The sequence below is a fragment of the Equus caballus genome, chromosome 2 (genome assembly GCF_041296265.1).
Source record: "Equus caballus isolate H_3958 breed thoroughbred chromosome 2, TB-T2T, whole genome shotgun sequence".
NCBI lineage: Eukaryota > Metazoa > Chordata > Mammalia > Perissodactyla > Equidae > Equus > Equus caballus.
The window spans coordinates 63220361-63229157 of record NC_091685.1 but is presented as its reverse complement, the minus strand read 5'-3'; the positions used below and the strand labels follow the sequence as shown (position 1 = coordinate 63229157).

Sequence of the window (8797 nt, the reverse complement as noted above, 5' to 3'; positions counted from 1 at the left end):
TATGTTTGTTCATGTAATGTTGAACATGTATGTTCCTATGCTACACACTGAATATATATATATATCTATATATATATTCGAATGGTTTAAAATGGTGGCCTGGCAGGACGGCCCAGGATACGGTGGTTTGCATGCCCATATGGTTGGTGGAGGACAAAACATGACCGACTTACAATTGATTAGTTTGCACCACCCAGGGTTAAGCTAACACATGGCTCTGAGGCAGAGAAGAGAGAAAATACACCCGGATGAGACCTTGAGTTCTTGCCATGGGCAAAGCAGGCGACTGTGTGTTAGGGTTTCCTCTGCCTGGAGCCTGAGTCCTCACAGTTGGCGCCTAGGAGCCAGGGTCCACTGTATAAGCTGGGGGCGGGGGGGTGGGGGTCCGCAGGTCCAGGATTCTACCCTGCCTTGTCCCAGTGAACCCGTGTGATTGTGTCAGGAACCTGTCATATTGTGGACATATGTTTGAATAGGCCAGTCTGGAATATGTCCCCAGCCCCTTCTGGAATAAACTAGGATCTTCTGGGGCAAGGACACATCAAGGGGCAGAAGGGCTTGTCCAGTATGAGTGGCTACATCTTGTCTTAAGCCGTATTTGGGTTACCCCTGTGAAACTAACCAACCCCAAACTTCGGTGCTTACAAAAACAGTCTGTTACTTTGCTCGTGAACCTGCAGTTTGGGAGGTCTCTGGGAGAGCGCTTGTCTCCGATCCACACGGCACCCTCTGGGTCTTCACAGAGGGCTGGAAGATCCACTTCCAAGATGGTTTAGGGACATACCTGGAAAGTTGGTGCCAGCCATCCACTGGGTGCTCAGCCAGGGCTGAGGGCCAAAGGCCTTGTTCCTCTCCACGTGGGCCAGGATTCTCATAGCATGGGGGCTGGGTTCTAAGGCCGAGTGTCCCAAGAGAGAGCCAGGTGAAATCTGAATCATCTTTTTCATGCTAGTCTTGGAAGCCTCATAGTGTCACTCCATCTTCCCCTGGTGACCACAGAAACTTGTCCAATTTTAAGCAGATGGGACATAGACTCGGGAGAGTTGTAAAGTTCTGGAAGAAGCTTTGGGATTGGAAATATTGCAACTGTTTTGGGAAAGACTCTCTGCCTCAGGATGGTTCCTCGTGCAACCCTTACCCATCGTTGGTGACAGCATGCTTATGTGAACAAGGTACCTCCTCTGCATTAGTCTGCTCAGGCTGCCACAGCAAAACACCGCAGACTGAGTGGCTTAAATGACGGATATTAATTTTCTCACAGTTCTGGAGGCTGGAAGTCCAACATCAATGTCTCGTGTTGGCGGGGTTGGTGTCTGCTGAGAGCTCTCTCCTTGGGTTGCCTTTTCACTGTGTGCTCACATGGCCTTTCCTTGTTGCCTGTGCAGAGAGAAAGAGAGGTTGAGAGAGAGAGAGGTTGAGAGAGAGAGCTCTTTCTGATGCTCCTTCCTATAAGGACGCTATTCCTTTCAGATCAGGACCTTACCCTTACGAAGTTATTTAACCTTAATTACTTCTTTAGAGACCCTCTCTCCAAATACAGCCACTCTGGAGGTTAAGACTTCACTGTATGAATTTTGGGGGACATAAACATTCAGTCCATAACATCCCCCATAATGACGTGAATCAGACAACATTAATAAGATAAATTTATATTAATATTCATTAATTCAAGAAAACTTTATTGTGGGGACAGCCTGGTGGCGTAGTGGTTAAGTTCACACGCTCCACTTCAGCAGCCTGGGGTTTGCAGGTTCAAACCCCAGGCGTGGACCTACACACTGCTCATCAAGCCATGCTGTGGCAGCATCCCACCTACAAAATAGAGGAAGATTGGCACAGATGTTAGCTCAGTGACAATCTTCCTCAAGCAAAAAAGAAAGGGAAATTGGCAACATGTTAGCTCAGGGCCAATCTTCCTCAAAAAAAAAAGAAAGAAAGAAAGAAAACTTTATTGAACACCTACTATGTGCCAGACTCTCTACTAGGCTCTTGGAATATAAGTAGGAGAAAAGAACAGTTCCTGTCTTTAATGAGTTATAACCGCGAGGGAGACAAAGCAGCCATTACAATACAGTGATAGCTGCAAGGAGAGCATGCCTTGAGAGCTCCTGGAAGGGACAAATAAACTACTCCACGGGGAGCTGTGGGAGTGATGTCCAAGCAGAAACTGAGGATGAGTAGTATTGAGTAGTAGATAGGAGGTGGGACAGCCAAGGGGGAGCATTTGAGAGAAAGGAATAAGATGTGCAGAAACCCAGGGCAAAACTAGGGTCACCAGCATCCTGGTTTGCCCAGGGCTGTCCTGGTTTTAGCGCTAAAAGTCCCAGGTCTGGGAAACACTCAGTCCCTGTGCCTTGGAGTGGGGGTTGCAGCAGGGTTGATAAGAGAGTAAGCTGGAAAAGTAGGCAGGAGACAAACAGGAACTAAAGCGCGCTAAGGAGTTAAGAATGTATCTCGAAGGTAGTTGAGCGATTCATAAGTGATCTTCAATAGGGGAGTGACTTGCTGAGACCTGCATTTAGAAAGAGCTCTAGCTGCTGGATAATTAAGAAGAGGGACAATACTGAAACCAATTAGGAAGCCATTGTGGTTTTCCATGGAAGAGACAATGGTGACTTAAGGTGAAATAATGGAGGGGGCGGAGAGAACCAGAAGATTTAGAATATCTTAAGGAGAAGTAACAGAACTTAGAGATGTGGGCGGTGAGAGACAAGGAGACATCGAGGATGACTCCCAGATTCCTGGCTTGGACAACTGGAAAAAGTCTTGGGAAGCAATTAGGATGGTTTGGAAATACCTTCCCCACACCATCCTACTCGAGGATAGAGACAAAGCAGCTATTCTTCTGCGTCCCATACAGCTCTTGTTGACCTAAAATCTCAGTTATTGTGCAACTGACCCAGAAGTCTCATGCACAGCCCTGAGACTTACAGGAAATTCAGGATAAGAAGGAGCTTTGGGACAAGAAGGAGACAGGCATTTTTTACACTAGATACTTCCTAAGCGGTGATGTACTCTCTCTTATTTAATCTCACAAGAATCATGAGGGAGGGAGGTGGGTATCATGCCCGTTTCCTAACTGCAAAATTGGGGATAACGTAATGAGCCACAGGTGGCCACGGCCGCAAAGCAGCAGAGCCAGGCTTTAAACCCAGATGTGTTTGACTCTAAAGGACGGCTCTTCCCATCAGACTGCTTCCCTAATGAACACTGGTTTCCTCCTGATGGGATATTTCGTCACATCTACTGCCACACCTGGATTCCGTCTTCACTCAGCGTTGGAGAAGGAGGCAGACCGAGGGAAGGGCTGTACCCACTCAGGACTCAAAGGGGCCCCTGAAGGCTGCTTCCAGGAGCGAAGACTGCAAGAGACCTGCTTAATCCTTTGTAACTCGTCCCCAAACTGATTATACTTGCAAAAACTCTAAAGCCAGAGGACCTATGTAATTATCTTTGTGAGCATCAAGGCCAGGGGAAGCCACAGAGACAGGGTCCCAATCAACAGCCGGTTTAGGGAAAGAAAGAGTGTTGGGAGATGAAACTCAAGAGAAAGGCAGCTATGGGAAGGACACCACAGGGAAGAAAGGAACACAGGATGAGTTCCCAGGGCCTCCCTCCAAAAGAGAGGGAGTGCACAGTGAGCTTGTCTAAACCGTAGAAGGGCTGGACCTGTGTGGCCCCTCCATGGAAGCTGCCCCCCAACCCTCGGGTCAGAGACACACTGGAGCTGAAGTCTTAAGAGAAACCCCAGTGCCAACTCGAGCTCTTTCTTCAAGAGCAAGGTTTACATTTTGATGTGAATCTTGACTTATCTTCTGCAAAGGCCTAATCCTTCTGAGTCATGTAGTAATCTATCCATTTTGCTTTATAATCTTCTACTGTTGTTATTTCTGCATGTATTTTATCCCACCCCCCTTCTAGATTGGAAATTCTTGAAGGATCCTAGTTTCACTCGATCTATATTTTCTCCATTTTCTTTTATGCAGTAGGCACACGAGTGGAGTTTAGGACTTGTCATTCATTGGACTGCTGTCAGAGATCTGAATGTTCATTTCTCTGCTGGCTTCTTTATTCGCTGACACTGGCAGAGAAAGGACACAAGAGGGCGCTCCTTCCCCTCCTATATGAGTCCAGGGAGCTGCACCTTTTCTGCCCGTTTAGGGGTCTCTTAAAAATTCAGACCTGACTGACGTCGGTGAAACATATTTTTTACTACTATTGGGGAATTTTGAATATTTATACTAGCACCCTTAGGGAAATATTTATGCAGCTCAGGTCTTTGATTCCAATCAAATCAATCAAACAAATAATCGTAGTCAGTTTTTGAAGAACTTACAGTCTAAAGAAGAAACATGTATTTTAAAAAGTAACCAACCAGTTTACCCCCATTAGCATGGCTGTTATAGAAAACACAAAATAACAAATGTTGGGAAGGATGCAGAGAAATTGGAAACTTTGTACATTGCTGGTGGGAATATAAATTGGCAGCTGTTATGGAAAACAGTATGGAGATTCCTTAAAAAACTAAACATAGAATTAATACATGATCCGGCAATTCCACTTCTGGGTATAGACCCAAAAGAGTTGAAAGCAGGGATTCGAAGAGATGTTTGTACACCCATGTTCCTAGCATTATTATTTACGATAGCCAAAAGGTGGGAACAACCCAAGTGTCCACTGACAGACGAATGGATAACTAAATGTAGTATATACATTGGAACATGTATATACGTGTTCATACAACGTACATGGTGGAATGTATGTACGTACAATGTATATGTATGTAATACAAGTACATACAATAGACTAATATTCAGCCTTAAAAAGGAAGGAATTTCTGACACATGCTACAACATGGATGAAGCTTGAGGATATTAGGCTAAGTAAAATAAGCCAGACACAAAAGGACAAATACAGTATGATTTCCCTACCTGGAGCAGTCAAATTCAAAGAGAGGGAAAGTAGAACAGAGATTGCCAGAGGCTGTGGAGAGGGGAAAATTGGGAGTTAGTGTTTAGTGGGTACGGAGTTTCAGTTTGGGAAAATGGACGGTGGTGATGGTTGCACAACAGTGTGAATGTACTTAATGCCACTGAACTGCACACTTAAAAATGGTTAAGATAATGAATTTTGTTATGTGTTTTTTACCACAATAAAGAAGAGAATAAAGAGAGAAAAAAGCAACCAAAATGTGTAATTATCAGTACTAAAATAGAGGCAAGCAGTGAGGATGGAGCAGTTTTTTCTACCTGGGGGAAGAGGTTAGGAAAAATTAGAATCAGGGATAACAGTGTTGTGGGTCCTGAAAGATGTGTAGTGAATAAAGCGGGCTATGCTCTTGGGTTCTTCTTGATGCCATAAATTATAGTCCTTATGCTGAGTAGTCTCTTGGACATCCTATTCTCTCCCCAAGCTTATTCTGGAATTCTGGGATAGTCTTTTTTTCTATATTTTGTCTATTTCCCATATTTTAGGTTCTCTATTTTTTATCAGAATGCAGATTTTTTTTTTTTTTAAGATTGGCACCTGAGCTAACATCTGTTGCCAATCTTTTTTTTTCTTCTTCTTCTCCCCAAAGCCCCCAGGTACCTAGCTGTATATGCTAGTTGTAGGTCCTCCGTTGTGCTATGTGGGACGCCACCTCAGCATGGCCTGATGAGCGGTGCCATGTCCGCACCCAGGATCAGAACCGACGAAACACTGGGCCCCCGAAGTGGAGCAGGCGAACCTAACCACTCAGCCACGGGGCCAGCCCCCAAGATTTTTTAATAGTACTTGACAGATTACAGCGCCCTTTCTCCTACACTATTAACACATTTGAACTTTTAAACAATCTCATGAAACAAACATGAGAGATACTACTATCAGCAATTACAGATGAAGATTCCAAGATTCAGAGATGTTAAGGGACCTGGCCAAAGTGATCCAGTTATTGTAGACCCAGGGCAGGAATTAGATCTGTATGTCCTTTCCCCAGTGTTGATTCTAAATACCACATGGCCTCCTCCCATCCTCTCTGCATCTACCCTGGGGTTAACTATTGTCAGAAGCCTCACTTTGACTATGGGCTTTCCTCCTATGGCTTTTAAATCAGAAGCTTCACCCTCTCCTCTCACTTTGCATTTCTGCCCTTCATCCTATGCATCTCACACCCATAACTACTCTTAAGATCCCAGCTAAGAAATATTCCAAATTCTTCCTGGTTATGCTCATATTTCTAAAGTAGAAATTAATCACCTTGTTAAGCCCTAATTTTGGCAGCATCAAAAAAAATGTTTGAGAGCTAACCGTGATGGTCTGTTGGTTGAAGTTTGGCACTCTCACTGCTTCCACAGCCTGGGTTCACTTCCCGGTCAGGGAACCACACCACCTGTCTCTCAGTAGCCATGCTGTGGTGGTGGCTCACATAGAAGAAGTAGGACTCACATCTAGGATATACAACCATGCACTGGGGCTTCAGGAAGGAAAAAAAATGTTTGCACAAATAAAGTATTTAGGAGATGTATCTTTTTTACCCACATTCATAGCAGCATTATTCACAATAGTCAAAAGGTGGAAGCAACCCAAGGGTCTATTGGTGGATGAATGGGTAAATAAATATGGTATATACATATTGGAATATTACTCAGCCTTAAAAACAAAGGAAATTCTGACACAAAGTAGAATGTGGATGAACCTTGAGGACACCATGCTAAGTGAAATATGCCAGACACAAAAGGACAAATACCGTATGATTCCACTTGTATAAGGTAAGTACAATAGTCAAATTCACGGAGACAGAAAATAGAATGGCGGTTGCTAGGGGCACCCATTATTTAATAGGTACAGAATTTCAGTTTGGGAAGATGAAAAAGTTCCAGAGATTAATGGTGTTAATTGTTGCACAACAATGCGAATCTACTTAATTCTACCAAATCATACACTGAAAGATGGAAGAATAAAAAGAAGAGGGGGAGTGATGTATCTGTAAGCCTCGTTTCAGATACAGCCTCATCTCTTACCAAGGTGCCTTAGAGTAGTGAAGCCCTCATGGCTGTGCATCGCCCCGGCTGTAAGGGAGAGAGAAGGCTGAGGTTTCCAACAAAATGGCCCCTGCTAAAGCTATTGTCCCCATCCACCTGGGCTCCTGGTTCCATCCCTTGGCATCCTAGCACTGAGCTTTCTCAATTAAACCTCTTGCAGGTGCCATACATTCTCCACCCACACTTTACAACTCATCTCAAAAATGTCATCATTTGACCCAGCCTTGTTCCTCTCCTTCATTTCACTAAGCACTTTCCCGTGAGTGACACGCGTGTCTTTCTTCTGTTCTTCAGTATCTACTTTCCTTAGGTCAGGAAACCTGATCTCAGCCTTAACCTCGTAGCAATTGCATTCTCATGATATCTTAGTCCCTTCGGGCTGTTAAAACAAATTATCATAGACTGGGTGGCTTATAAACAACAGAAATTTATTTCTCACAGTTCTGGAGACAGGGAAGTCCAAGATCAAGTTGCTGGCAGATTTGACGTCTGTGAGGACCCTCTGCCTGGTTCACAGACGGCAGTGTGCTCCCTGTGTCCTCGTGTAGTAGAAGGAGTGAGGGAGCCCTCTGGGGTCTCTTTTATAAGGGCACTAATCCCCTTAATGGCGGCTCCACTCTCATAACTTAATCACCTCCCAAAGACCGCACCTAATAATACCATCACCATGGGGGTTAGGATTTCAACATGAATTCTGGGGGGACACAAACATTCAGACACAGCACCTGGGTTACCAGGACCCTCCTAATTGCCAAATCAAATAAGCTTTTCTCAATCTTTATCCTACTTGACCTCTCTGTGGTATTTGATATAGATGAGTATTCTTTTCTTTTCAGAAGTCTGTCCGCATCTTGGCGACTGCTGCTGATGCCCGCCTTCTCCTCCAGCTACTATCTTATTTTACTCCTACATACTACTGACTTCTCCAACTCGGATTCTTCTCCCTGTCTCTTACCTGTCGTCTTTCCCCAGAATGTGTAGCAACTCTCTGCTTACTCTCCTGATGCTCTTGCGTCCTCGCCTGAGGGGTCATCAGCCCTGTCTGCTTTACCAGATTCCAAGGATGACTCCCAAATCTCCACCCCAGTGCTGACCATCCTCCCTCATTCAGTGCCACTCTTCTGCCCTCCTTACAGGGCATTTGCACTTTATTCTGCCATTACCTCAAACTCAGCAGCCAAGGATGTTTACTTTATTTCTCAAACATAGAATGGGGGGAGAAGAATCTTAGGCACTTCTGGCAGAGCTGCCCCACTCTGCTTCACGGTCGTGGGTGGGCCCTTTAACTTCTGTGAGTCTCAGTTTCCTAATTTGTGAAGACATTTACATCACAAAAACCTTATCCATGAGGAACAAGAAGAAATATCTGAGTGTGTGTGTGTGTGTGTGTGTGTGTATACCGTAAGGAAAAAATGCACAGGCACCAAGGAGTGTAGGAGCAGGGAACGAGAGGCCGTGCCTCCTCACGAGGGCGCCGACGTTCAGATACTACACTTGATCTTAGCCAAAAGGCCGAGAAGCGATCAGAAGAGGAATCTAAGGCGGTAACAGATGTTCTACAAGAGCAGTGAGCTGTCAGGGTGTCTGCTCCCGCCTGCCGGAGGGGAAGCCCATGGAATTCCTAGACCTGGGTATTCTACCCCTCTTTGTAGAGTAGACTCCCTTCCTCATTGGTGCTCAAAGAACTAGGAACTCAGATATACTCTGGGAAAGGTGCAATTATAACACAGGTGGATAGATATAATCTTATTTTAATAAATACTATCAATACTTTC

The 8797-nt window shown here is 44.8% G+C and overlaps 1 pseudogene; it reads right to left on the bottom strand.

Moving 5' to 3' along the window:
* Positions 1-8447: 8447 nt before the first annotated feature.
* Positions 8448-8546, bottom strand: LOC111772658 (U2 spliceosomal RNA; annotated as a pseudogene).
* Positions 8547-8797: the final 251 nt, after the last annotated feature.